This window comes from Oenanthe melanoleuca, chromosome 11 (genome assembly GCF_029582105.1).
Source record: "Oenanthe melanoleuca isolate GR-GAL-2019-014 chromosome 11, OMel1.0, whole genome shotgun sequence".
In the NCBI taxonomy this organism is placed as follows: Eukaryota; Metazoa; Chordata; class Aves; order Passeriformes; family Muscicapidae; genus Oenanthe; species Oenanthe melanoleuca.
In genome coordinates, this window is record NC_079345.1 from 11,461,631 (window position 1) to 11,489,547 (window position 27,917).

Genomic DNA, 27,917 nt, shown 5'->3' on the forward strand with positions numbered 1-27,917 from the left:
CTCATATTTAATGCTAGTTCTGTGATGGAGAGTGAGTGAGAAGGTTTTGCATGTTAATTCTGGCTTGTATTGCATTTAACTTTCTTAGAATAATTCTTTGGTGGTAATGATGCATGAGCTACAGGATGGCCAGTTGAAAAACACAATGCAAAACCAGACTGTGTAAGGTGAGTGGGAGTTTATGAGTAGTTCAAAATGTATCTCTCCAGAGAAAGGTTGTGTGGTTTTCCTGATGGAAGAAATATTTCTGTCTCTTGTTTTCTTCATTTACTGTTAGAAAAGTGGACAATTAATTAATTTTTTTAGATAAAGTCTTGCAAGCAGAAGATTATATAATTCAAGTTGGTTCTAGTGGCATTAGCATATTGCAGTAACATAAGAATGTTATAATTCATTTACTTTCCTGTGAAATTTTCTTGATTATTTGATGTATAACTTTGCTTTATACTTTCCAACTTAAAGAAGTTTGAGAGCTTTTGAAAAAAATGTCAGTTTTCTGGTTCAGTGAGTTCACTGATGTTCATGTAAACTTCACAAGTTTTACTTGGATTTTACATTTCATAACTCTTTGTGGCACATTTCATTCAGTCTGGTTCACCTTGATATTGACATCACAGAGTTCAATGACTTCTGTATGGTTTGTTTCCCCACTTAAAAATAATATAGCTCTGAGAATTGAGTGATCTTTGTCCTGTGGTTTGCTTAATATTGTGGGTTTATGTTTTTTCTATTTGTTCAGAACTATTTGTACTTGGATTATTAATCTATAACTAAATGTTGTCCTCTGTGTTCATCCTGCTGACGATATCTGGAATCAGACCAAAGATCTTTTCCTTAAAATTGTGCAAAGCATGTTTATTGTTACTTTCTTCTTCACTTATGATCTTCCAGGAATCAAAAAAAAGAGGGAAATATTAGCACAGAGTATATCACTACCTGTGCTAGTTCCATCTTTTTACAGGCAGGAGCCATGGATGTCCAAGCCTTAGTGGGAATCCTGCCTGTCTCTCTCTGTGGCAGTGTATCAGGCAGAGGATCTGAGCTGCCACTTGGACAATTATGGTTTAATGGGAGCCATGGCCAGTCACTGTCTGAACCCACTGAGTGAATACCAGCAAACATTCCCAAGGAAATATCCTGTCTCACAAGGAGCTGCTGAGTGCAGTCACACAGCCTGGAGCCCTTTGCCTTCCAGTGTCTGTGCCAATGGCTTGGCTGGAGGAGGGAAAATCCTTCTTCCAGGGAAAACTTATCTCAGAGTCACAGCTACAGTCTAAGTCATGCACAGTCAGGATCACAGGTTTGATCCACTCGAGTTGTACAAAAAATTTCAGTCTTAAGGGTTGTTTGAAAGTTTGTGCCACCTTAACCTAAAAGGAAACAAACCATGCTTGAGGAAGCTTTTGTTTGGGTCAAAACTTCAGATTTAGATGTTGTCCATTCTTCTGAAAGATTTAACAAACGAAAATTTAAAAAATTCTTACTTATCATAGGTGGATTGAGTTCCCTATCAGCTTCCTGGCATGAGGGCTGCATAGCTTCTCTGCTGGCACTTCATTGTAACTTGTGCTGTTGTTAAAAGCAGCCTTAAATGAGACAGTTACAGGATGGATTTTGGTGTACAGGTAGAGATCTATATGATGAAAAAATATGAGATTCTTAATGATCATGTAACAGTTTGATGTTAGTCACTTAATGTGTTTTCCTTCTCTTTTTCACTATGATAGTGTGTGACAGATGGTATAAAACAGAGCACCTCAGCTTCCTAAAAAATTAACACAGCTTTGAACATCTGGAAGCACAGAATGCTGAAAAAATAGAAGCTTTGTGCAGAGTTTTTAAACATTTTGGGGGGGGGGACACACATTCTTGTAAGTCTGCTTCCTTGGCTGAAAATGTGCCATGCTGTTGGTCAGCTTTTAACTTGGGCAAAACTTCACCTGCCTTCAGAGTTGTTCTGAGTAATCTGTGTTGGCTGATCTTTAAAGGCATGACATTGAAAGGAAGTGAGAAATTTCTAGTGCTACAGTTCAGATACCCAACTTAGAAATTAACTGTAAATAAGCATTAATCCATGCCAATGTAAATGCTGAAGGTTCTCTATGGGTAGAAATTCTGCAGGTACTTTTTCCTGATTGTTGTCATTGTGAAAGACTGTGGACCAATTCTGTTTGGATAAATCCTTCTGTCCATGTATTTATCTTCAAGTGTATAAGTAGTCAATTTTAAAACATGTTCCCATTCACATCCTATCACAAATTTGAGGGAAAATGAAAAAAAAACCTTACTTGCTCACATTAAAGTTAATAGAGTTGGAGACTTCCATCATTGTAAGTTACCAAGAAAATAACTTGAAGTAAGGAAGTGTGATGAGTGTATCAAAATCTTCCTAATCATGACTGGCATCTTTTAAGAGTGGACTCCTTCTAGATGGTGTATACAGCACTATAAATATGCAAAAGAACAAGAAATAAAAATTCCAGAGTTTCTCTTCCTCTCCTCTTTATATTTGCATTATGTATAAGTAAGGTTTGGTTCTGAAACTCATTGAAGACAGATGAGTTCAGCAGTTTTTAAAAACCCTGTATTTGATATCTGGCAAAATGTATATTTACAGTAATATTCACCAGTGTGTACACACCAGGTCAAATCTAAATATTACAGGACATGATAAGAATGGTAATTTTTATTCCAGTAACAGAATTAGAAATTATTCTAAAGATGCTGCTGGGCAGGGAGGAGCAAGTGTGTGAAAAGAGAGGAAGCTTTAGTTACTACTTTTAAAATAAAATTGTCAATGCAAGTTTAAAAATTGCTTCAGAGAGTTAAACAGAATCTCATGATTTTAGATCAACTGACAACTTTATAAATTAATGGGATGCATAAATAAGTCAGAGATAGGACCCAAAAGTAAGAGGGCTATTTTATATGATGATTATATATTTATGCTGACCTGGACCAAGTATATTTCCATCTGCTTACAGTTCTAGTAACTATTTGGTCCTGTTCTTGAGGCAAATGCAGCCTGATTGCTCTAGAAAAAATATACCAGATTTGAGTTGCATAAATAGAATTCAGAACATGGCTTGCTATGTAATAATACAATAACAACAAGAAGATGAATTAATATGCATCAAAAATATTACAAAAGCCTTTATTTTTTTGCAAACAGAAGTATTGCCTTAAATTGCACTGCAAATAGGACTACACAAACGTTTTGAATTAATTTTGTTTCCCTGAAAGAGTTAATTTCTAATTATTTTATTAGCAATGCAACAAGCTGATAAAAATGGAAGCTTGTACAGCTTCATAGCTGAGGCCTGCCTGACATGCTCAGAGCCCTTTAGTTCTGCTGTTGTTCCTGTGTAAGAATCAATACCACAGGCAGCAATTATGTGGCCTTGTTTTTTGGCTAAAATTCCCACACATCTGGGATAAACAGATATTCTATTCGAACTTCCTCTGTTAACTCCACCAGTTTCCATGGAATGACTCTCTATATGCTTGTTAAGTAAATGATTGTTATAAGACTATGGAGACATGGTCGATCAAATTAACCCCTTTTGTCCAGCCTCCAAAATGGTTCCCTTCATTTGCCTAAATTCAGCTGCTTTGGGGAATTTTTTCAAGCTTGAAGGACTCTCTGGATTCATCACATTAGCAAACTGTAACCTGAGAAGAGGGTCTTTGGAACAGCAGGACTTCTTTGGCCCCCAATTGTTTTGCTAATCAAGATTATTGCCACTATTGAGATGTGGAAAGATAGCCTAGCTGACAAAATTTGTCAGCTTCCCATGAAATAGTTCTGTCAGTTTAGTCAGGGTGCCGGCTAATATTAACATATAAATGAAGTCTCTCCCCCTCACCCCTTAATAGATGCAGAGAAAATATAAACACACACACAAAAAACCCCTCTGTGCTTAAATCAAACAAGCTTCTTTTCTCAGCTCTAGCCCATGTCCCTGGAAATCCTGTGAGTAGTGGAGCTAAAGGGAGGGGGGAGGGAAGCAGAATTTGCACAAAACTACTTTTAAGCCATAAAGCAGCAAAGCCCCACTCCCTGCTGATAGCAACAGGAGATTGATTACGCCTGCAAAAGTACAAATGGTTGCCTGAATGCAAGTGGCAGACCTCCAAAGCAGTGTGCTCTGTGTGCTGGTTTTACATTTTATAGTGCAGGACTTGGATACAAAGTGGGAGAGTGGGCCAGGGGCTATGAAAGAGTTATCTTTGCCCAGGGGTCAGAGCCGGGAGCGCCCCAGGCCCATCCTCAGCACCTGTTTGCTGCCTTTCACTCTGTTTTCTCATAATCAGAATACATATTGCATTTTCCAGCTGACCTACGAGGTGATGCAGCCTAATGCTCTTTCACCCACTTACACAAATTTTGCATTACTTTGTCAAAGGGAAATGCTTTGCATCTCTCTGGCGGCAACTCTTTCAAACCCCAGCTGTACCCAGATTATAAAAAAGTGATTCAAACTTGCACTCATTTTAATTGTAAATGGATCGACTGAAAGTTCTCTTAATCTTTTAGCCTGATTTAAATATGAATAAATTAATATCTCGTGATATTTGTAATCTGCAAATCAGCAATATTGGCCTTTTGGTACTAAATTAGCCCTTGAATGGCAACTGTGCAGAGCTTTGTGTAGTTAGTGTAGGCATCGGAGATGACTCTTCCAGCAAGTTCAATGGGCTTTGCAAAGCATAGCTTTAAATAGAAGAAATCCTTCAATCATGGTTTGTTCTTGCTTTATGAGAAACAATCAGATTATTCCTTTGTGCTGGACTGTGACAATACTCTAAAGCATGAATGAAAACTGGAATATATGTTCCCCCAGTGGATTACATCAGCCTTCTTGATCACTGGGCTAACATGAAAAATAGATTTAATGTGTAAAATATCTGTCTCTGAAGAGAATATTAAGAAAATTACTCGGGAGCAGTTTGTGAGAACTTCAGAAGCAATGAGTTAATGATAAAGCACAGCATTTGTTAAGAAGTTCAAGGCAGATCATTCCTAAAGAGTTCCAGGCAAGTAGCTAAAATCTCTGCTTCATGATTTCAGAAGATGTCATACAGAATCGATTTCAACTTCTCCAAAGTAAAATACTGTGTAAAATATTGCATTAGTTGCCCAGAATGTGGAGCTAAAGAAGCATAATCTAAACAGTGCCACTGGTACATCATGCCCTGAGTTAATGCAGTATTTGTGCTCCCACCCTTGATCTGAACCTTCTGAAAAAAATAACTGGGAGGCACAAAAATAAGCACTGTTGGCAATAAGACAGAGTTCATAATAATCATAATAAAATAAGAAATCTTCTGGATAAAGTTGTAGTCTGTTTAAAATTTTGATCTCAGAATCTTGGTGAATTTCCTGGATTTCACTTCCAGCTCAGTAAAGTTTGCCTGCATTGAATCCTGCTCCCTCCTGACTCCTGATTCCTCTGCTGGAGAGTGAGAGATGGGGAAGGCTGAGGGATGTCTTACTGCCCACCATGCTTTGGGTGGATGTTTTTATACAAACAAAAGGAATCATTTTTGTCCCAGGGAGTTTACGTCTGGAACAGCTTTTAATTATCTGTTACAGTATCAGTTCATCAAAACATAGATATTCTAAACGTTTACTTCATCCAGCTCTAGAACCTCCTGCAGTCTGGCTTCTGTTACAAGCATCAAGTCTAAAAGTTCATAGATACCTATAAATAGCTAAAGCAGTTAGTTAAATAGCTAAATTTTAGTTAAATTGTGCAGTTTTGTTTATAGAACCTTTTTTTTTTTTCTTCTCTTTTTTGAGAGATGTTAAAAACCACTGCTAATATTTTGGTTTTTTTCACTAGTAAAGATAAACCTCCTTAAGTTTGGTTTGGGTAAGTGTCCTGCAAGTCTGGCTTAGACTCACTTCAAACTGCACCACTCTAACCTGAGTGCAGGCAGCCTTTCATTCTTACCTACCCTTTTTTGAGGTATTGGACAGGTGCTGAATTCTGCTTAGTTTGGTATTTTTCTCTTGCATGTTGTAGATATATGGGTGCATTTCTTTCATGCAGTAGCAGTATTTCATCAGTCCTACTGAAGTGTAACTTCAAGGGTGCAACACCAAGGATCTTTGTAAGGCAAGTGGCATTTTGACATTCTAATTTTGACCTTCCCTCTCAATGTATCAGGATGGGAAACAGAAATGACTCTTCAGGAATGGCAGAAAGATAAGAAACTCCACAGAAAATAAGTATATAGTGCTGATTAAAAGATGATGAACTTAAATCTCAAGATCACCAATAAAATTCTATAACTTCTCACTTTCTGTTTTGCTCAGATTCATCCTCGTTTCTGGCAGATTTCCCTTGGTTTCAGCTGAAATGCCCATCAGTGCAGGGAAGCTCTCCATAATGCCTGTTGTCATATGGCAGCTGTTATCATTTGCACTTTGTTATACAAATTTATCATCTCCATCAGTTCATAATAAGCCTGACTGATGCCACAAAACCCTCTAATGCCAACAACAATAATTGTCATTCTACTTGGATGTTGTAGAAGAGACCTTAAGGATTTAATGTTTAATTTTTAAATGAAATATTCTCTCACCATTATGGGTGGTCTCCTTCTGAAACCTTGGTAGGACAGTATAGTAATACTGCCCAACAAAACTGCCTGAACTAAACATTAAAAAAAAAAAAAAAATTCCTCAGTGCTGTCAGCCTTTAAATGTTCTAAGTTGAATATGCACATAGTGCATGCATTAATCAAAATAAATTTCAACTTCCCTTTTTATTTTTAGTTTTGCCCTAAATTTTATTGGACTGACTAATTCCATGTAATAAGCATAACTATTTTATTTAACCAGGGGAAATGAGTGGGAACAAGTTCCGACTGACAATGGCTCTCTGCTGGAACCCAGAGAAGCAAATGCAAGCAATGCAGTAAGGAAGATCAAACTTGTTACACTGCTGATATTCTAAGAGTTTGAACTCAGACTCCCTGCTGACCTCAATTTTACAATGATAATCATTTCCTAAAATGTCTTCATTTTGTAAATGAAGCCGTACCTCCCTCTGAAGCAGGGGTTTGCAAAGATTAAATCATTTACATTTCAAAGGGTTCATTTTTTTGCCAGTGTGAGAAATACTCAAGCAGGAAAATGAGTGCTCCTTTTAATTTTTGAAAGCTGGGAGAGCATTCATAGTGAAAATAATCACAGCCCATTACAGCAGCCCTGCTTGCCCATTCCCACTTCAAAAGGATGAGCCTATCTTTTCCCCGCCCAGCACTGAATGACCACTTAAATGAGTGATGGCTTATTAATACTATGACTCAGCCACTTCTCGATAAGGAGAACAATAAGGGGTCAAAGCTTGAGCATCCCTTACAGGAATTAATGAGAACATGTTGCTGGTAATTTGGTCTTTTGGAGATTACATTTAAATTAAAAGGTTCTTGTGTCAGGCTTAATGGTGAGACTGGTGTTGTCACTGTTTGAAATCCAGAGACTGCATTTTTGTCCTTTCTACCTGTATAATTTCACTGACTTTATCAAAGTTGCCTTGGGGCTTGGATACTATTAAGAGAACAAAATCAGAGAAACTGTAAAAAAAAAACCTTAAGGAAGTTCTCCAAAAGTAACCCCACAAAACTGCAATCATTTTTTTGGGCATAGTGTTGTTTTCAGTGTCAGGATATACAATTACAAAAGCAATTAAATGCACATATCTGAGATATGTTACATTAACATTTCTGCATAGGACCTGGAGCTAATCCATTGCCAAAGAATGCTCACTCTGAAGTTGTGTGAAAAACAATTTACCAGGCAATGTTTGTCAAATGTGGGGCCTTTTCTTTGTTTCCTCATCCTTCTTTCCATTAAAGACTCAGCACTTGGGATAACTGGTTTTATTATTAATTTTTAATTTTATATTTTATTATTGATATTGAAATTGTTGTTGTTACTTTTTAACAAAGGCATGAAACACAGTGGAGGGATCAAAATTGCTTAAAGGAGTTAAATTGCTTGTATGGTGTGTATTAACCAGCAGAGAAATCCAACCTACAGCTTTTTTATTATCTGTTTTGTGACACTATGAAAGTACTGCATTTAGCATCTTTTCTGACCTGAAACTAGTGCAAAGATGGATTCTAGGTAGGATTACAAGTATAAATCAATGCTCATTGTGCTAATTAGTGCATTCTGTGCTAACTAATGCACATTGCATTTTCAAGGAACTTTGAAAAGGTGAGAGTCAACTATTTATAAACATTTTAGATGTGATTCTAAGGAAAGTAACAATTCAGCTATCTTCTCATTGTGCAAAGGTGTTTAAAATGTAGAAAATTTGACTTATTATAAAAACAGGCAAATCATAAGCATGAGAAGTTTTATGGTCTTTATATGTTTTGAGTTTTTTTCTGATGTATCTAGAAGTCATATAATAATTTTCCTTTATCTTTTTTTTATCTATAGTAAGATGATCTTACTACAGCTGATGGAGAACTAAAAGTCTTAAAATATATAAAACTGATACCATGCTATTAAGAAAGCAAATATAGTTATTCTGGGATGATTTGAAAAACTTATGAAGTATTAATGGAAAAGCATTAACTTACAATACCAATCCACAGATAAGATTCTCTGTTCCATGCAAGAAAAATTTAGATTTGCACTGGAAAATAAAATAACAGTGTAAATTGACAAAATGTTGAATAAAGTCATAATGAACCTTCCTTATCAGGCATTAGTTCACCTAGTGTGGGATTCTTGGGGAAATAAAATGTCATTTTGAGCAATAGCATCACTAGATTAGGAATTCAGAAGGTGGAGGGAGGCTAAACCCCTATGGTAGCACCATGAAAACAAATAACACAATGGGAAAGACAAGGGACTCCTTCCCTTGTCTTTAAAGATGCCTTTAAAAATATGTTTAAAATGTATACTGGAAATGATCTCTTTCTGTATCTTGTTCCCCCATTTTTCATTAAAACTGAGTTTCTGGGTGGCTGAGATTGAGTTTCTCCAGAAGAGAGAGAAGATCCTGAGAAGATCCCTTGATTTTGTGGTCAGCCTTTGCTAACTTCTGTGGGATGTTCAAAATGCACTTGTTGAGTGCTGGCAAGGACTGTGCAACTCGCTTCTCAGAGGACCTGAGTGCCTTCTAGGCTCTTAAAGAATCAGAAGCCTTCCAGATTCTTTATCATGGTCCTTGCTGGGGCCCCAGGGGCAGTTTTTGTCCTTTATTTGGCCAGTTAACCATTGATTACTCTGAGCCTGCTCATGATGCAGCGGGCTTGTACATATTGCTCTTGCCAGAGGCAATGAAACTCGTCTCATTTGGAAATACGGGATGTGACTGCTCCTTAATCAGGAGAATATTTCATGGCTCAGAGTATTAAACAGCTTCTCTTTGCTATGCAATAACTTTTAGAAAGAGTGTGATCCGGAGCGATGGGGATGGCTGTGGAGAGGGGATGGCTGGGGAGCCCAGCCTGGCTGGAGCCAGGAGAGGGGCTGGCAGCCCCAGCACTGGGCACTGGGAGGCTGGAGCTGCCTGGAGCTGCTGCCAGCCACAGCCTCCCTGGGGCTGATGCAGGGCACTCTTGTTTTGTGACCAGTGGCTGACTTATTGTTCCTGAGAAAAGTGGCAACAAGCCAAGTAAAAGCCCTTTTTGTCCTTTCCTCCCAACAGGGGACTTGGTAATGGTTTGTCATGTGCCTGGGCATAATCCAGGCAAAGTCCCCATATGCAATTAAAATAGATTTTGCTACTGTATGTGTTTCTTAGGAAGTGGCACTCCAAGTTACGGGTACTGCTCATTCTTTTATTTAATGTTGTTGTCTGATTTCAATGCTTAATTTTCTTGGGGATTGCTTTTGTCTTTTAATCAATACTCATTTTTCAGTATCAGCACTCCTTTAAATAATTCCAGTAGTTTGTATATAACATAAAAAATATATTATTTATAAACAGTAATGAGTATGAGTAGCCATCTCTCCTTAATGTAAATTCCAATATTTGTCATGATCAGAAATCTCCAAAGTATTGGTTTACCATTTAATAAAAGTATTATTAGCACATACTTAAATCTCACAAATAAATTGTATCCCTTTTGAACAGTCCTCCCAGTAGTCTGTCATCATTGAATTTAATGCCCTTGTAGCCTTAGTTAGACTTTTATTTGTAATTTTAAAAATTATTCTTATTATTCATTTTTAACATACTTGAATGTAATAGACCTAATGGTACTAGAAAATCAATCTTAGTTGGTTTTTGTAGCTGTTGTGCAGTTTTATGCCATTTTCCACAGTTTGGATACTGGACTATAGCTATCTTAGATGATCATGATAGATACATGGCAGACAGAGTCTCACAATTATTCACATTGAGTGGTGGCTCTCCAGAAGATTATTTCTATGAAATTCAGTGGAACATTGCGGGAAACAAGGGGCTGTGCCTTGCACTTTAGCTACCTTTTCTCATGGCAAATTTATGTTTTAAAAGGCAATATTAGAAATCATTTGAGGAAAAAAAATCTTTTGACAGAAAATATAATTTCATTAAAAACAGAAAGGTTCATACCCTCTTAAGTCCTAAAAATTGAATTTCTCTCAAAAAAAAGGTAATTGTATCCAGATTACAGAGACTGGTCTAAGGGAGCTGCCTCTGCACTGGAATATGAAATGTTTGGATTATGCCCTCCTATGTGAAAGCACATTTGGAATTTCAGTTCCAGTAAATATTTCTACAACACTGTAGAAGTATTTCTGCAATAATTCTATGTTATCTCTGCATAATTCTAGAAATTGTACATTAAAATCTTAATAGTAGTAGTTGAGAAAATTGATATAGAAGATGTCTAGGAGTGAGTTAGAGTATCCACAGAGAATCTGCAAGGCAGGAGGATGCTGCCCCATCTCTATGACTGATTAGGCCATATTAGATGCCTGTTTTTTCATTAAAATCTTAAACCATTCCTTTTTTTCTTGTGCAGGTATAAGGGCAGAACTGATTGGATGTGAGACACAGTGGATAAGAGGCAAGTGGCACTCAATTCTGCCTTTTGAGGAGTATCCTAATTGTAAGTATCCTCAGGAGTTGTTAATTTCCTGTGATTTTAATAGGTCAAATAGCACTATGTTGCTGTGTAAAACCATTGCTATGCACCTGATGCAGGGTAGTGCAAGAGGTATCACTTATTCTGTGGGGGGAACACTCTGGATCTTATCCAGATTGCTTAACAAAACACTTCCATCAATGAAACTGTGCTGGCCACCACAAAGTCAACTGTATTCATGTTTTAATTGTTGTAGCTCTCAAATTCTTCGTGTTTATTCAGGATTGGCTCTTTCCTAATGATATTAGAAGTAGTTCCCAAAAGCATGTCTTAGAATTTCTCTTATGAGTAGCTCTGAAATACTCAAATACTTTCTGTTTATTTAGTTTTGCATCTCGTAGGTCCTGATTCCTCAGCTGAAATATTTAGGAGGGAAGCATGTGGGAGTGGTTTATTAATGAAATGTATGTAGTGTGGAAGGTAGTGCACTCTTGCCAGGCTCAGTGGGAATCCCAGCCTGACCTGTGAAAATTTCCCCATGAAGTGCTCTGAGAGCAAAGCCCAGCACAAAGTGAAATAATTTAGGCCCACTTGCCTATGTAAAATTCCTGCATAAATGATTATATTTCTCTTGATGCAAAGAGAAATTCAACATACTCTCAGTTGTCATCTGATAGTGAACCATCTCTGGAACACACACTAGTTTGATTGTGGGACATTTAGTCCATGTGGAATTTCTCCAACTTGCTGGAGTTAAATTGTTGCCAGGGTTGTGTCCTGTGTGTAAATAGAAGAAAGAGATATCCTGCTGGAGACTTTATTCTCAAAAATTTATTTTTATTTTTAAACAAATGGCATTTCTGAGAAATTGTGTGAAATGTTTCGAGATAAAAGAATGTTTGAGAAATTGAGTAAAATGTTTCAAGATAAAAGAATGTTAAATATAGCTAGAAATAAGAGAGCCACATGTTGAAAGCATATCAGCTTTGAAACCACACACTTAACCCTGGAACTCAACAAGATTTCACATTTTAAATAAAAAAATCAACTTCCTGGAAAGATAAAGTTCATTCATCTTGAGAGTAGCCTAGAAAAAATAGGGAAACGTGATCCATGGAGAAGCCCTTCACTAAGATAAGTATCTTTGACATTTGGAAAAAAATATATAATGTGTAAAAATAAGATGGGTCATATCCATTCCTAAAAAAACTGTTGTTATAGTTGTACATCAAAGTAGGAATAGGGTTATTTTCTGAGTGGTTCTTCTGGCTAACAAGTACATTATCTTACAAAACCATTGCCAGAAACATAAAATCTTTGCTCAACGGGAAAGAAATGTACATTTTAGCACTCCTATTTGAAACATTATGCAGAACACAGGCTGCTCTTAGTTCAATGCAAGTGTTATGCAAATATACTATTAAAAGTTTGGTCCACTAGAAGAAATTTTTCTGGTTGGTTCTAAGTCATATTGATAAATGTCAACGTTTGTGTTTAACACAGTATCCACATGTTTGTGCAACCATCATCTCTGTTCAATTGAATTGATTTTATTTCTTGCACAAACTGAGCTTTCATCCTGGAAAATGTTTTCCAGTAACGCCAGGGCAGATCAGGAAATGTGTAAAATGGATCAGTGCCCAAAAGACTAAGTTATACATCTATTCTTGGAAAAACATAAGGACATGTTGTCTTAAAAAGAAAGGCATAAATTACAGAACATTAAGTTCATTTGGAGTAGCATATTGAGCCACACCATCACTACAAATCCTCAGTGTGTCACTCTCTGCAGCATCTAGGGTCTGTTTTGAAGGCAGCACCTAGGCAGACACTCAGTGAGTGCCAATGGAATGGAGTTTGAGCTTCCCCAGGGATTTTGCTGATTTTCATGGGGGGTCCATGAACAGTCTCTGTGTCAGCACAAGAGGGTGCTTAATCTTCACTGGAGCTTGCTTTCTTTCGAGAGGCATTTGAGTTCTTGCCATTTTGCACTGCATTTGAAAATGCTTCCTAGGCTGAAATCTTGCAGGTGTCATTGGCTGTGCCCAGATTTGAGAGCAGGTGCCCCCTGAGGTCCTGGTCCATGTCTCCACCACAGCTCTGCCCACCCAAAGGCCCTGCTCACCTTTGAGGGCACTCCAGATGTTTGTGCAGCCTGCTTAGACCTGAGAAAAGCATCTGGTGCCCAACCCCTCAGCTGTACTGTTTGAGTTTGCATTCAGACCTGTTGAGTTTACATTTCCTTGTTCAAGGAAGCCCAGCCAAGCTGACACACTCTGGCAGTGCCTGCACACTTGGTCTGAAGTCCTTCCAGAAATTAGGTTTTGCTTTCCCCATTTGTACTGGGCCCTCCATAAACCCCAGGAAAATTGCTGCCACAGTGAGAAACAGCACGTGGAGCCACTGGTGACAGCCTCTGAGAAAAAAGGAAAAATTAGGGAATTGAGGGTAGAACAATCTTCAGTAAAACCTGCCCACCTATTTAGTATCATAAATGCCTTTTAGAACAGTGACACGTTCATTTTATACCTTAAGAGAACCAAACAAACCTTTGATTGTCTAATTAAGAGAAAAAGTAATATTTTTCAATAATATCCAAGGCATTTGTTCCAAATTGTTGGAGAATCACTGCTTAAATAAATGCAATGTGTTTATATGATGAATGCTTTCCCTAGATGATGCCCTACCTTCTGATGATTGAGTCTAACCCTCTTTAACTACTTTGACAAGATTATTGCCTCAAGTAACTTTTTTAATTAGCATTCTTGTTTGTTTACGTCTAGAGATTGAGGGGGGAAATAACTAAAAGCTTTGGAACTACTATTGAGTCTGCACTTGCTCTAAGCTGGAAGAAATAATTTTTAGTATATGTTTAAAATTATATAACACGTTTCAGATGTTGGTTCAAATTACTGTTAAAATGACATTCAAATCTGGGAGTGTTTCTCGCTGGTTTTATCCTTTTAAAAAATTTCCACTGTGCTTTTTTTCATCTTTAATTAAATTTCAATTCATTTTATAATAGTAATTAAAGTATTTACAGCAAGAAATTCTATCCATTTGCAAAACGACAATAAATTGTAACATTTTCACAAACAAACAAACTTTTTAGAAGGGTTGCAAAGTCTTTATCCTGCATTTGTAAGGCATTGAAGGGTAGATTATCAGCTGGTATAAGTCACTGTCATTCACTGGAGTCAGAATAGTAATTTTGATTTACAACAGTTTAGAATTTGGCCAATAATGTAATTAATATAATCAAAACCATGTACAGACACCAGAATAAACAATACCAATCTGTAAGGCAAGTAACCTATCTTACAATGAAAATAAAATAAATGTCTCAGGCTTCTTAAATCACTGTTTCATTACATAGCTTTGCTTTCTATCATCTTTGATCTCCTTCATTTCATTAGAGCAAACTTCTTGTTAGAGGCATGACTGTCTTCCTATGAAACTGATCTCACATTCAGCACTGATATCTGGTGACTTGTTCCAGTTTCATCTTTAGTCTTTTTATGCAGCACTTAAAAAAAAAATAAACACAAATTATTACATCATCAGTAGAGGAACATATGGCACATCCAAAAGTGAGTACACAATAAATATGTTTCTAATAAATACTTTGGTGCTGAGTAAATTTCAGAAGAGAGCAGACAATAAACCACCATTCTGCTATTAATGCCTTTTCTTAGCATGGTAGCAGTTATTACATTAGTTTAATCATAGCCAAGCAGTTGAGGTGCAGTGGCACTGCTTATTGCACCAGCCATTACCATCCCACTGTTACCCTGGGCTCTCCTCATCTGTTTTGTGTGCACTGCATCACTCAGATGCATGGCTTGCAAGCTTTCTTATGTTGTATGAAAAGTGGGTGTATTTACATGTCACAACTGGGCCTTGATAGATGATTATGGCCTTCAAGATTTTTCAAGAATAACTACTGATTGCAATAATTTCAGGGCAATAAAGGAAAAAAATAATTTAGCCTCAGGATAGAACATTCTGTAAAAATTTTACCTTGTTTAGCTTGCATTGATTCACAGCTGCATAGAGACACACAACAGAGAAGGCTTAGAAGAGCATGGCTACTACACACCAATTTTAGCAGTTGTTGTCTCCAAAGTAAATTCTACAATGTCATGTTCATGAAGTGATGCCAGTTTATTTGTGGTGTTTGTGAATTCTGAGTATTGGGACAAGTTAGGACATTGTCAGTGGGGTCCCTTATCTGTAATAAAAGTAATGGAAGACCTGCATTTTGACAAACTCCCTATTTAGGAACATATTCCTATACATGGAGTCTGGACAAATGAGGCTTCTGCAAATACTCTGTCCCATTACAGTTTTCTAATTAAAGATCAGCTGCAGGAAACAGTAAATTCAAAACAGTGATGACAATACTAAAACTTCCCAGGGAAAAGGGAGAGCATTGGAGATAAGGATGCAAATATCCTAATAAAAGAAATAGCACTAAATGCTTATGGTGATTCTAAGGCATTGTGCAACTATTCACAGTGGGCTGTAGAGGAGAATATGAAAAAGATGAGTGTTCTAACATCAAGGGGTATGAATGACAAACAGATGCTAAACAGACAAATGAGCTATGGCTGAAGGAGGCCAGTGCTGTAGGCAGAGGGAAGAGAGAGGAGAGGAAGAGGTGGATAAAAAAAAATATAGCCCCAGAGAAAGCTGAAAACCATGCTGAGAAGTAGTCTGGAGAAGATCACAGGAAACAGCTTATGGAATTAAAAACATTTGGGAAATTACAGCACTTAGGAGGAATTAAATATAAGAAAGTAATGGTCATCTATGAAAATAGAAACTTCAAAAAGGAAGGGACTGCAGCACAGAACCTGGAGGAGAAGAGCTGGAAAATCAGTAGATATGATCTCAGCATGAATAAAGAGTCTTGCTAAGGACCCTGTGCAGCCTATCAGTCTCTAGGAAGACCTTTCATGAAGAGTTAACAAGAGACTTTGGCAAGAGAGAGCAAGGAAATGTCTGAGAGACAGGAATATCTGACTGAAGTGATGGTCTTACATCAGTCCCATCATGGCTGGGAAGAATGTGTATCAGATATAAATAGCAGCTTAATTTATTTCAAGTGGATATAACGTGTTTTTCACTGATACTTCTTATTGTTAATTTGTTAAAGATGCTGGGATTATATAGATAATTATAAGCATAATTTAGAAAGTAGTGTAAATTTACATTTACAGTAAAGTAAGAAAAGTACTAAAGGAAAAGACATACTAAAATTGTGCAAATGTATTTTTTATTTTCCTGATGAATTAACCATATTGAAAGTATTATTTTCAGACTCAATTACCCATGTAAGCCAGTGGAAATATTTGTCCTGTGTTCAGATTTAAGGAACGGGCCCAAGCATAGATAAGAAAATTAGTTCATAATGAGAGCAGATGCTACAGAGAAAAAAGATATCTTTAAAAATTGTATGTGGTTTAATCCCACAGCCATTTTCTGTACATTTGGAGTCTAGCTTTTGAAAGTATTTGACAATTGTTCTGCTCAGCAGTGTCTATGCAGAATTAATGCTCCCCTCCCTGCCTGTGGCAGTCAGGTGTCTTTGCCTGGTGTTTGCCAAACCATCCCTCTACCAAACATGACATGAAGTTTCATGAGATTTTCATCTCATTTCCCTTGTGCCAAAATCTCTAAAGTGCAGACCATGGGAATTAAGTACCAGAATCTCGTTGGATGGGACTGGGATTAGACACCTTGGTACCTTTGAACCCAAATTTAAATGCTTATTTATCTGAACAAAACCTGCTTGTTGCTTTGTTAAAAGTTCTGTGAGACAATCCCAAAGCTTCTTAGGCTAATGTAGAGTAACCTCAATAGAAGACAATTTTTCCTTTCAAAATTATGCAGAAGGTAAAAAAAAAATTAAAATTACTTTAGGAATATGCTCCAGCTCCCTCACATACTGGGCAAAAGAGATGAAGCACTGGAGAAGAGGAGTGACCAGCTGTGCTTGGAGAATGAGAGTTCATTCAAACCATGGGAGTGTAGGGGAAAGAAAGGGGAGATTGTGGGTTCTGTGAATGATGGTCCAAGTGTGCCCAAGAGCAGAACTTCAAATTCTGAGTGAAAACCTTTTGTTGAGTGTGTGTGTGTTTGACCTCCTACATGCCTCTGAGGATCAGTACCATGAGAGAGCCTCTGACCTTTTGGTTTTGTACATTCTTGTGTGAGAGTGAATTGTCTTGCCATAACAGCTTGTTGTAAAGTTGCAAAATCATCAAATGTGATCATAGTAATGGTTGCATTTTTCAGTTGTATTGCAGAATGGCTGTGCAAACTGACAATCAGTGTGATATACATGAATTAATTCAAGAAATGTCACATCAGAGTAGTGAGAAAATTTGGGGAAAAGTAGAAAATCTCATGAGCTACTTCATTCCCATAAGTCTCCATTTTCAAAAGCAAAAGTGTAGCAAGTTTGTCAGGAAGTCTCTTAATTAGAATTTAATTAGAAGTTGACCTGGATATTCTGTTTCAAGAGTAAGCACAGTTTGGAAATATGTATTAAATGCAGTTGACCATGTTAATAGCAAGAGAGAAGAAACCAGTCAAAGGTTGCTCTAAATTCCATATGGCAACAACAAGTGCAAAGTAAACTGAGATTACCTCACCCATGCCTCAAGTGCTGAATGCCAAGTTAGAGCCCCAAAATAACAGCTTTTCCTCATTCTCTTTTGCAGAAATTTAGTAACTGCAACTCCAAGTGCAGCTGGAGAACAAGAGGAAATGAAACATTTCTCAGAAAATGTGAAGATAAGATAGAAGTGTGTTATCAGGCAGTGTTTATATCCTCCTCCTTTGTTCTTCCCTGTCCACTTTCCCGAATTAGAAGGGTACCCTCAGTGCTCTGGCAGCAGGAGTATTCAGAAGAGAAGTATCACTGCTTTTCTTAGAAGTTCAGCCAAGTTAAGTGCACCAGAGCCCTCAGGAAGCAGCATCTACCTATCCTAAAGAAGCTGAAGGTTGTTTCACTCCCAGAAGTACACATGATTCCACCTTATGTTTCTTCAGGATTTTTCTTAAACCAGTGCTACTTCCAACTTTGCTTCTGGGTAATAAAGTCTCATTACAGTCCTCTTGCCTTCATAGTTCAGAAATCTGAAATGAAAATAACTTGGGCTCTAGAACTTCTCCTGGTTGTGCTGAGCTTGTGGCTCTTTTCTCATTCTTAAAGATGTCCTCAAGCCAGCAATACTTAACTAAAATTCTCTATATGTTCCAGTTTTGGGAGGCCTAGAAGTCATCTTGACCTAGAGCTTCAGAACTGTGAACAATCTTATCTCTAGTTAACCTGCAAAACCATCAGATATTTCCAGGCAGAGAATACAAGTCTCCATGGGCCAGCAAAGTGGCAAATGGTCTAATATCTTAATTGCATCAGCATAATACAATGCCATTGTGTTCCTGGGCAGCCTTCTGAGTGCCTCAAGGTGCACACTAAATTGTTGTGTAATCTGCAGCATAATTCTATATTGATGATATTGAAAGTATCATTTTTAGGAATTTTACACAAAGGTTGTTATGCTCTATACACTTAAGAAGGAAATAGGTAAATAATGAGTATTTCTAAGCCTTTTGAATGCAGCTTGTTGTGGTAACTGCATCTAATTATGATATTTTTCTGTATGGATTTAATATTATTTGAATACCCCATGGTGATGGGTTCTGTGCATGTGATGAGTATTTCTAAAAGCAGTTGTGATTGTGATCCTTTAGAGTCTAGCAAATGCAATATCTATCCCATAAAGTCAGGGATTCATGAGACTACAAAATAATTATTAAGATAATTGTGTGAAAAATGGACAAAACCAAATTATGTAACATTAGCTTTGATAAACTTTTGTTACATATGGTTTCCAGTACTATGTAAATTCATAGCTCAGAGGAATGGTGTAATTCCACATAATGAGTTACATGATATACGGAGCCAGTTTTAATGTATCTTAGTTTGAGAGAGGATTTTATTACTTTTCCCAAATACTATTTTGTTGTTTCAACTTTACCATAAAACCTCATTCAGATAACTCTAAATACCTTCTTTAAAGCTTGCACAGGCACCAGAACTGAGGGGATAGGGACACAATGCAATCCTTAACTCACCCCTATTGTGCAGGGGCAGAACAGGAGCCTCAAAGCTGCTGGAAGCCTTACATATCTCATATGTGCTGGAACAATGAAGCAAATTATGAACAGGGCTTAAGGCTCAACTCTGAATTCTTGCCTTTGTGAGTTTGTGTCTCATGCATGGAGAGCAGTGATTTTGCAAGGTGCTCTGAGATGTGGCCCGTCTGTCTGTGAATAGAACCAGATGGATTATTTTCTGAAGTTTGACATTCAGACAGGGATCTCTCCTTCTTTGGTCTGGCATTTCTATGAAGTCTGCACATGGAGGTTTTATATATTAATTCATTCATTTCTATAATAATGTATTTATACTGATAAAAGCATAATTGCTCATCTCACACACTGCAATGCTGTTCTGTTCTGCTTTAAAATGTGCTAGGGTAAAAAATGCAATTACTTTAATGCACAGAATCTAAACCCACCCAGTTTTAGACTGTGCTGAAGAAATTATTATAAGGTCAAAGATGCACATTGAGTTATTTCACAGAGAACATCTGAAGTGGTAGCTAGTTTAACAAAGTGTTTCAAATGTGTTGAATTGGCCAGCAAAAGAAATCCTTGGCTGATATAATGACAAAAGATGTGTGAGTGTTCCTGGCCCCAGAGTCCCTCCAGTGAGACAGAGCCAGGTTACAGGAGATGCCATTCCCTTGAATCTGCTTTTGGATAACCTCCATGGGTTTACTCCAAGAGGAAAATACCATTCAGTGTGACAAGCTAAGCCTTTAGCAGTTCAGAAAACAAATGCTGTATTAAGTTTAATTACTTCAGCCACCTACTGATGATCTGAAAAATCTTTTAACAAACCAAGTGTTCTTAGCTTGGCTGTTGCCTTGGCCGCATGATCTTTCACTGTGCAGCTGGGTGCAAGTGCAGCAGTCAGAGCTTAGATTATTCTTTTGGAAGGTCAGGAAACAGAAGTAGTTTCTCCTTACCCTCCTACTTCAAATTTTGATTTGGTGACATTATCAGATTTATAAAGATGATCTGGACCTGCCTATGCAGAGAAGTAAACAGAGAGGGAAGATACCATTACAAGAAAAAGAGGTAAATAAGTATGGGCCAAATCCTGCTTTGACTGAAGTGACAGAAATGGCATGGCTTTCAAATTACTGACACTAAAACCTAATAAAGTTTTATTTCTATTCATAAGATTGTTCACAGTTCATCTTTGTATGATACTAAGTAAACTTAGAAAATCCGTAGCATGTTTTATATTTTTTAGGAACGGCACTTTTTCAGACTACTGTGAGAAAAACACAGTATGTTTTTCTGAGATCAAGCTGAGATTAAGCACTGGCATTCAATTAGGTGTATATGTCATACAGGAATGCCACATCTTGGCATAAGCATCAGCTACTGGATGCTGTTCTTACAAAATTTAGTGTTATGTCTTATCCCTGATTCGCAGTCCTGTGACTCTGAAATGCAAATTTCTCAGAAGATAAAAAATCAAAGTGGATACCTTGACCTTTCCTCTTTCTGAAGAAGAAAGATTGAACATCAAGAGTTTTTTTGATCCTTGAAATTTTCTAAGTGTGACTCTTGAAGACACCATAGCAGTTCTCCTAAAAGAAGGTGCAGCAGACCTGTGTATGGCTTAGGGAGCTCTGTATCACTTGTTCTTTCAATGTGCTTTATGCACACAGGTGCAACTCACTCAGGAACTTTCAGAATGCAAGGTTTGTACAGTGGGATGCTATTAACTGGCCAGCTGGATTATTTTCCATTTTTTTTTAATAGCTACTGCATTTCAGAAAAGCAGAGGGAAGCTCTTGTATTTTTGTTTTGGTTACAGCTACATGACAACACTTTCTCTGCTTCTTAATAGAGCTCACTTTCTTGCAAGAGGAAAAAACTCACTGGCCTGTTCACAAAAAAAATGTCTTTGGTCTCAAGGCTTATGTATTCACTAGGGAGGTTGGACTGTGCTCCAGCAAACAGAATTAATCAGCAAGTCATTGCCTTCCAGAAGTAATGTGTAACACCTTGTTTTGTTCCTTGGTTCAAAAGGCACTGTCACTGTTGTACACCAGTTTGGGTTTTTTTTAAGGCTATAATTCATATGCAAACTAAGCAGGGATTCATGATTTCATAATAAAATGTTGAAACGCTTTGATCATGAGCTGGAAGGAGGTGTGAAACAGTGCTTCAGAAACAGACAGATATTTGTGTAATCAGCCTTTATGTATTGCCAGTTCAGAATAATAACATATAAAAAGCCCCAACTTACCTCATCTGCCTGGTACAGCCAAGGCATAAATAAAAGAGAACAATGGAATTACTATTACTCACTCACTGAGCCCCAGCTACATCACTGTATTCTTTATAATTGCTGGCAAGAAGATTAATGTTTTGTTAAATATCAGAGTAAGGTCACAAGGGGGCTTGCAGGACTGTCTAAACATCTAGGTTTTAAACTCCTTCCTTCCTTTATTCCTTCCTTCCTTTTTTCTTTTTTTCATTTCTATTTTTTTTTTTTTTTATTTAATTTTAATTTCACAGAGCTGAATTTTCACCATTTCCTTGAATTATTGTGATTTTTATGTTTTTGCATTTGGAAACTTTTAACAACATAAAAAATAAATAAGGACAATTGCTGTATGGCTGATAAAGCTTAATCACCATATTGATAGAATGATGGTAAGGTGTTTAGAGTGTTAGAAAGAGACTCATTTTATTTTGCCTCTCAAGTCTCTGTTTTTTCACATCTGTTAGCTCTGTATCTAAATTGGGATTTTTTTTTGTCATTATATTAATGCTAGTTATCATAAGTAACAATCTATTTGCTTTTTCTAAATGTCTGTTAATTTATAGCTCATGAATACAACTGACAAAAGCAGTTGAAGTGAAAAACTCATAGTTTTGTAGATTGAGGAGATTTACACCTTCTTCACCTTCAGGTATATGTACCTGAGGTTACTAGCTCCAATTTCAGAACTTTTGCAGCAAACAGGCATTGATATTTTCTCTTTGGACAGATAAAACCTAATGGCTGCAGTCTCCCCTGCCATTCTATAGAAATAGTCAAAGAAATATTCCATCATAAATTAGCTGATTTTTTTTTTTTTTTTTTATTTTGAGAAAGTAAAATGTCTGATCCATGTGGTAGAACAGCTTTAGTTAGAAATGAATGTTCACATAAGAGATTTCTGGTAAACATAAACACAGTTGTTTCTGGTGAAGGAGCAGAGAAATTATATAGTCATCTTAATCTCTTGTTTAGGCTATTGCCAGTCATTTGCAAAATGCAAATATCTTCCTCATTTGGCTCAGATTATCCTCCAAATTACACAGGAGCAGTCTGGGCAGCAGCAATCAGTCTCATACAAGAATGGTGAGTGTGTTTTTCAGCCTAGCCCCAGATCCATCCTTGTAGAAGGTCTCTCTGAACCAGGTCCTTTTGGCCCTGGAGATGCTCAGTGTGGGGCCAGCTCGAGGACCTGAGTGCCACAGGACCATGGCACGTCCCTCCCATCTGACACTTCTGAGAACAGACTGGGGCATTAATGGAACCAGTAAAGCAGAGAAAGGTTTGCATTAAAGAATTCTAATGTCTTAGTGTCATTTGCTCACTAACACTGAGAGGGCTCCTTAACAAAATTATGTCATTAGAGTCCATTTGTGTTTTTTTTAGTGGAACAGATCTTTTCTCAAAGAGAGGTGATTTTATGTGGTATTACTGATTTTATGAATGTTATATCCAGTTATCTAACATTAAACAAAAAGAAGGACTTCAAAGATCAATGTATGGGCAGCAGTGGTGAAAGACATACATTTAAATCCTGCCACTTTGCACAGAATTAGCAGTGATGCCAAAAAGCAGAATAAGCAGTCCACAATACCTCAACAGCTCTGGCTGGCTTCAGAAAAAAAGGTTTAGCAATCTGAGCTAAAGGAGATAACAGATCCAAGAACCCCTGCTCTTGGTCCAGTTTAATCTATGACTCTTGGAAAAAGTATTTTATTCTTGCTCAGTTTGCCTGTTAAAAATGAAAAGTAATGAAAGATCTGTTTCTGTCTTCCTAGAGGTCAGTCATGAAAATACTGTGTGGTAAATTATATGCCAATAGGTGTTAAAGTGTTGATATAAGAATCCTATTCTCTACATTCTTCAATGTGGAACTGGGAAAATTAGCTATAGAAAATAAAACTTGAGACCTAGATTGACTAATACTGAAAATACCCTTTAGTTTCATCATTTCTGGTTATCACCATTAAATATACCAAGATGTATTACCACATCATTGAAAAATTACTGCAGTTTTTCCCTTTCATTACAATCCACTGGAATTCTAAGGACCAGGAAAGGCACCTAGAATGAGTGTGAGTGAATGGAATTTGTTAAAAATATTTTAAGAAATTAAAATAAGAAGAAGTAAGACCACTTGTGATTCATTTAATTTGTAAGAATTCTTTATGAGCCATTACAATATTGTGAACTAATTACTCCATAATTTCAATTTGTAGCTCTGCCCTGGAGACATGAACGCTATTCTCATTTTTATCAGCCAAAGATCTGGTGCAGTTTTCTTTTCTTAGCAACAAGTGTAAGGAAAAGTATGGCCTGGAGGACTTGGCAGTCTTGCTCCTAATTTTGGTAAAGAAAAACTAAATATCAATCAATAAATGTTAAACTTAAATCTGTCCCCTGTGACACTGCAGCCTCAGAGGGGCTTGCAAAAAGCCAGAGTGTCCAATGAGATGTTTCAAGTTTTAGCTCCATGTGTGGTTGATACCAGATTGTCTTCAGAGAACAGCTACAGGTTTGCACACTCTGCTGTTGCAATCATGTGTTTCCCCCCTGTTTTTGATATGATTTATCTAAAGAGGAGAGCTGAAGCCCAAGCTTTGGAAGGAAAAGAAATGAAGTAGGAAAACTGTTACAGGGAGCAGGTCTGTTTCTTTAGTTTTTCTTGGTGCTAGAAATTGAGACTTGGACTTAGTCTACTTTCAAAACAGCTCAGTTCAGCTCAGTACCACACATCTCAAATAAGGGGTTTCTTACAGCTTCCTCTCTCAGAGGAAGATTTACTCACCAACTCCTGTCAGACCAAGTCACATAAGTCTTAAAACCACCCTTCATTGCTTGCATATGCTTGATCAAGAAGCTCATCTCTTAAAAGTCCTTTCTCTTTCCTCACATCACATTTCCCTCCTTATGCATGCTGCTTTTGTGATGTTTCTGTAACAGTAAGGTCACTGAAATTGTCCATGAGGTTTAAAGAGGCAGAACATAGGCTTTGCCAAAATTCAGGGTGGTTTTGAGCTAAGCCAAACCTGTGGACAATCAGCTGAGACCTACAACCCTGAGTTACTGCAGTTCTTTTAATCCTGGCTCTTGTCCAGATAATGCCTTAACCCAAACACTAGAAAATATGCCTCTTAACTATCCTCAGTGACTCTTTAACATAGTGTGGATAAATTTCTTCTCCAGTTCCTCTGGAGTGGCAGGAGGTACAGCACTCTGCCATTGTCACATTGCTGTGCTAAGGGTCCCCGAAGGGCAGCTTCAGTCCTTCACAGAGGATTGGAATCAAATAGTGAGGAACACTGAACACTGAGTTTTAGCTTGATGTCTTTAATACAGTCAAGATCAAAAAAAAGAAGTTGGTAACCAAGTCAGGGATGGAATTTTTATTTCCAGACTCAGTTTCTCAGCTCTAAACATGATGCATACTAACAAAATAAACATTTTCACTGCACATGTAAAAACTGAAATGATTGTTGTTCAGTTGTGAGATTATTTCCATTATTTCCATTCAAAGTAATTGCATGGTCAGTGAACAAAAGTATTAATAAGTGAAATTAAATAAACCAGAGTAGAACATCTTTAATATAGACAATCCTTTATAATTTATAGAGAGAGAAGACACAGCATTTGTATGTGTAGTGTGCATAGGAGAAAATAAGGTGGAAGAAACAACATTAGAAGTTATTTATTAAAGACATATGCCACATTAAAAACTTAAATGACTGTTCAGCTTGAGGACCTATAAAAGGTATTAACATGTACAAAAAACAAGAATGTGAAATTAATTAGTCTTGCTTTAAAGGAGAATTTTCCAAAGGCTGGAGTTCTTGTGACTTATGTGGAGAAGATATGGGAAAGGGTAGTTCTACTTATTTGTGGATCCATTCAGCTGAACTTAGTGCAGTTGTTTGTAGCCTTGTTAGTTCAGACAGATGTGATGTCATCTCTCACTGCTCCCATCCAGCCTCTCTCTGCTGCAGTTAAGTTAAACCACTGGAAAAAGCAGTCAGGAGCACAGAAGAGTTCCATAATTGAAAATAGGTGCATTTTTCAGTTGAACAATCCTGCAATTTGGATCTGAAACCAGAAGTGAATATGCAGCTTTGCTCCTGGGAGAACAAGAATGGGAATTATTCTCTACTATGCCTGTTCTATGCAGTTCAAGCCAGTGATCATATTTTAATAAGTACCATCTCTCCATTATTTCTAATACTTCTAAGTATTAAAATTTTACTATGTAAACTTTTTTTCTCAGGTGACTTTGAGAAAATAAGTTGTTAAATGTCTAGAAGAGGGGGAAACACTATAAATATCAAAGGTAAGAATGAGAAAACTCAGAAATACGGTGTACCACTGATAGACTTCAGGCTAGAATTTACCAGCAGAAAACATTTCTTTTAATCAGAAGACAACACTGGCTTCTGGGATTCTGTTTTGCCAATCACTTTGGGATAGCTGCTGTAGTGTATTAATAAATAGCAAAGAGAACAAGACACTGTAAGCCTGGAGAGGGTTCAGCAAAGGGCCACCATGAGTGGCTCAGGTCTTGTCCAGCTTGGAAAGGACAAGGCTTTGGTGGGACTCTCAGCAGCCCCCAGTGCCTGCAGGGGGGTGATGAGCAGGGACCAGGTCACAATTCTAGAGTTAAAAGCAAGCTGAGTTTTCCTTTTGAAAATCTGTTAAAATATGATCATTCGGTTTTCATTATATTCTAAACCAGTCAGGGAATCCAACTCCCACTTTCAAAATGTCATGTTAGGGCATGAATTAGCAAGTAGGGTATTTTGATTAGGGATAATATCCAAGAAAATTGTGTTATTGGGAAATAGACCCCTTGTGTCTAAATAGAGGCACAATGAAAAAAAAGAAATAGAGCTTATGTGCCTAAACATTGTCAGTGATGGTTCTTTATTGATTAATCTAAATGTAAAGGACAGGTTGCAAAAACCTATTAGTAAGCTCCCTGGGAGTATTTTCTTATTATATTTTTTATGTGGTTATATTGATTTTTATATGGCTGATTTGCCTCCAGAGACACCCTCAGATTCACTTGCAGGGCTGGACTTGGCTGTAAAGTGTGGTCAACATCGTGGCTCTTGGTGGAGTACATGGTTCAGATTGCAAAGCAGCTGTATTACTTAAGGCTCTGTGCATCAAAACTAATCTATGAGGAAAAAATCCTTTTTTGAGATTTCAGTCAATGTGATGAAAGATGTTAGGTGGCAACTTTGCAGAAGCTGGGCACACAGATACGTTTGAAATTCTGGAGTATTCACTGGAAGGTAGGACACAGTACACTGGGAGGTGCTCTGGGCAAAGCTTATAGTGATGTAAATTAGATATTTAGATGGCAAGTATCTTCTCTTAATTATAAACAAATTTATTATAATTTTTTTCTTATTAAACCTTAGGTGGAAAAAGAAATTCTAAAATTGAAAAGATGGATATGACCTTGCTTTTGCCAAGTCACAGCTGCCCTTTGAATCTGGCTCTGTGAACAGACTAGTTGGAATAAATTTTAATTTTAGTTGCAAGACAGGTTAGACTGCTTTTATATTTGTGAGCAGTATTCAGAGGAACACTGTGACGGGCCCTAAAATACCACAGACATCCAACAGTTTAGTTTTGAACAGTCATCACATTACTTCTTTCATAAGGTCAAACTTTACAACCCAGTCGCTACCTCTAGAGTTATTATATCTGTTTCATCTTTCCTGTACATGAGTATGAGAACTACTATAGTTTGGAAAAATCAACCATGTGAAATTTAATTTGTTAAAATGCCAGAAAATATACTACTACATCAGGCAAAAATCAATGAGAACTGCAAATATTTTTTTTTAGTTGTAAAAATAAAATAAAAATAAATAAAAACCAATCTAGCTGCTGAGAAGATAATTATTCTGAAGGATAAACTAAAAAGAAAGCATATTATTAACTACTGCAGGATAAATAGTCTCAGCATTCTGAACATTAAATTTTTTGCCTGTCATTCCATGTACAGAAAATTCAAAATAAAAAAAAAATTAAAAAATAGTAAAAAAATATTGCAATAAGAAGCTCAGAAATAAATGTTAATGGGTTATATGGGACACAATCTTTTGAGTCTTACTGTGCTCCATATTCACTTACATTTTTCAATACTTGAGCAGGGGGGAAGTGGTTTTGTCCCTTTTTCCTCACAATTAACAAATCAGGGGAGCTGATAGGAAAGGCTGGAAGGCTGCAGGCTCTGTCACTGCCCATGATAAAAATGAGAGTCAAAGGGAAGGAATGGAGCAGGTAGCATTGATTAGGGTGTTCTGATCTGGAGCAGGAGCGATGGGCTGAGTGCAGGAAGGGCAGCAGGAGCAGCCGGGGCGCTGTGGGCCGGGCCCGGGCAGTGCCCGTGTTCAACTGAGTTAGGCTGGGATTAGCTCTGCAGGCCGGGCTCAGGCTGTGTCTG

The 27,917-nt window shown here is 37.3% G+C and overlaps 1 long non-coding RNA gene across 1 annotated transcript; it reads left to right on the top strand.

The window, feature by feature from the left end:
• The first annotated feature begins 79 nt into the window (after positions 1-79).
• LOC130257996 (uncharacterized) lies at positions 80-26,787 on the top strand. Its single transcript, XR_008841422.1, has 3 exons — positions 80-167; positions 10,984-11,070; positions 25,728-26,787. It is a non-coding gene; the product is annotated as an uncharacterized LOC130257996 (long non-coding RNA).
• The last annotated feature ends 1,130 nt before the right edge of the window (positions 26,788-27,917 follow it).